Genomic DNA, 2,852 nt, shown 5'->3' with positions numbered 1-2,852 from the left:
AATCTGTGACACCACAATGGTAGAACGAGCTACTGCAAGCCATCAGAGCGGGGGCGTCCCTCTAACTTTAAGAAGCTCCCATGAAATCTCATCTCTTCCGAGAACACTTCCTCTTATAACACCTCTAACCCTTAACCTCCAAGATGCCCTTCCTGTGCTCTTCTTCTTCTATCTCATTACAATTCACATTTCTTGATTGTACTATTTGTTAACTCTTATAGCTTCCCCTAGTAATTAATCCCATTGATGTCATATGTGTTAATAGCTCTCACTAGAATTATTGCTGTTCTTACTAGTATCTCTTGTTAATAGTAGATCTCTTATTTTAAAGATGCTTGTATGTTGTTCATAAATGTAAGTCGTTTAGGATAAAATCCTCTGCGAAATGAGTAAATATTAATGTACTGTAAGTCACAGAGCTATGTAGTCAGTAATTTGTGCAAGTATGCAACACTTGTTGCAGAAACAATGGTCAGACAATAAAACATTTTTTATTTGGCATACAGACCTTTAAGGAACATATAAATGCTTCCTATTTCTGACATTGTATTCTGATGATTTAACAGTCTTGAAGGCAGGTAATGCAGTTAATAGAATAACACTAACGCTTAACACTTTAAACACAAATATTTACAGAAACAAACACATCAACACAATAAAAATTAGAAATCATCAAAATATACAATCTACATGACCAATAAATATACATATATTACATTAATGGTAGAAAATCTAATAGTTGTTCTACTCAGTGTGATTGACAGGTCACAAGAGAGATGATTAGAGGGGCAGAGTTTTTACCACCATCGTTAAGACCAGGACTAAAGTATGGATAGACTTTCTTAGTGAAGCAGCAGCCAGTAAAGGAGTAGATACGAGCTGCAGCATCAACATCATAAAAGGAGACCAGACCCTCCTCATAATCCACAAACACCCCCACCTTCTCAGGCCGAGACTTCAGAGAGAGACAGACTGGAGGGTCATCAAAAGCAAAGTACCTACTTTCATTTCTCAAACATATCGTCCAGTAACCATCCTGAGGTGTCACTGTGATGTTTCCCTTCCTGTTGATCGATTCTCTGGCCACTCCTAAAGTCCATTTAGTCTTCCCTTTAACCTGAACCTCGTAGTAAAATCTCCCTGAAGAGAAACTCTGCTTTGCTAAGACAATAGCACAATAATCAAATCTCTCTGGATTGTCTGGGAGATTCTTCTTTACATCAGCATGTTTAACTTGTTTTCCATCATCAGACAGAATGAGCCAGGGATTTGCTGTATCAGGATTGAGGGTCACATCCACTGCATACTGCTGGACCCTCTTCAGCTCGGCCTCCAGCAGCTTCTTCATCTGTTCACTCAGCGTCTCCTCCAGCTGATTCACAGCTCTCCTCACAGTCCCCTCATATGAAGGTGGACGGACGCTGACTTCTGTCCAGTCCTTGTTGGGTGGAGCAGCGTTCAGGGACGGGAGGCTTTGGAGGAGGTGGAGGTGGTCTTCAGAGCGTGAGAGCTGCTCCACCTCAGAGCTTCTCTTCTTCAGCTCAGAGATTTCCTGTTCCAGCTCTTTGATGAAGCCTTCAGCCTGTTTCTCTGTCTCTCTCTGCTTCTCTTTGATCGTGTAGATGAGCTCGGCCTGGCTTCTCTCAACAGACTCCTTCAGAGCGCTGAAGACCTGAACACCACCTGCTATCTCTCTGTCTGCATCTTCCTTACTGAGCTCCACTGAGCGTTTGATCTCCTCAATCTTCAGTATGTTTCAGCCTCTGTCTTCCCCAGCTCGGCCTTCTTTCCTTCATATTCTTCTTTCAGAGGAACAACATCATGTGTCTTGTGGTCTGAAACAGAGCAGAGCATGCAGACACACATCTGGTCGGTCTTACAGAACAGCTCCAGCAGTTTATCGTGCTTCGTACACATCCTGCCTTCCAGGTTCTCCACAGGGTCGATCAGCTGATGTCTTTTCAGGCCTGTCATTGTCAGATGAGGCTTCAGGTGAGTCTCACAGTAGGAGACCAGACAAACCAGGCAGGACTTCAGGGCCTTCAGTTTGGTTCCAGTGCAGACGTCACAGGGAACTTCTCCTGGTTTGGCAGCTTGTTGCTCTGAGCTGCTGCTGCTGGCTTTCTGTTGAGCTGACTGTCTGAACTGAGCAGCCATCTCAGAGATGAAAGTGTTGAGCTGCAGCTCAGGTTTTGTGTTGAAAACCTCTTCACAGTTGGGACACTGACACGGGACATTAATATTCCAGTGTTCATAGATGCAGGTTTTACAGAAGTTGTGTCCACATGGTGTGGTGACTGGATCAGTGAACACATCCAGACAGATGGAGCACAGAAACTGTTCTTCAGTCAGCAGACAGCTGGCAGCAGACATATCCATACTCTGAGGACAAAATGTTAGAAAACTGTTACTACATATATTTTACTTATTTGTTTAATAAAATCAAACAATGATTAGTGGAATATCAGGAGAGGCATCCTAAATTGAGGTGTTTTTCCTGCTTGCCACTGTGCCAGCGCTTTTGGCACCCTGCTGATCGGGCAGTGCCGTGCGCTCCTATATATTAAAGGCCACGCCTCTCTCTTTCTTCCGCTCCATCTCCCATGGTGGTTGCAGCCCGGCGTGGCAGAGCCCTGAGTGGCGTGGCTGTACCTTTTGTTTGTGGCTGTTGTGGCGCCCAACCCTCCGTTACAGATCGGCTGTCTGCCGGCACTGTGGGGAACGGATTGCTGCGTGGAGGGGCCCTTCTTGATCACGGGCCATTAGGTAAAGGATTCTCCTCCTTTGTTTTGGGTGCTCCCTACCACGTGGTAAGCCACAGCCCTGCTCCCTTTGCCCTTTCCCTGCCAGTG

The 2,852-nt window shown here is 45.1% G+C and overlaps 1 pseudogene; it reads right to left on the bottom strand.

Annotated features, from left to right (window-relative positions):
• Positions 1-533: 533 nt before the first annotated feature.
• LOC123966978 lies at positions 534-2,373 on the bottom strand (annotated as a pseudogene).
• Between the last annotated feature and the right edge of the window lie 479 nt (positions 2,374-2,852).

Source organism: Micropterus dolomieu, unplaced genomic scaffold (genome assembly GCF_021292245.1).
Source record: "Micropterus dolomieu isolate WLL.071019.BEF.003 ecotype Adirondacks unplaced genomic scaffold, ASM2129224v1 contig_14702, whole genome shotgun sequence".
Taxonomy (NCBI): domain Eukaryota; kingdom Metazoa; phylum Chordata; class Actinopteri; order Centrarchiformes; family Centrarchidae; genus Micropterus; species Micropterus dolomieu.
The sequence above is the reverse complement of the archived record's forward strand: the minus strand, read 5'-3'. Positions and strand labels throughout refer to the sequence as shown.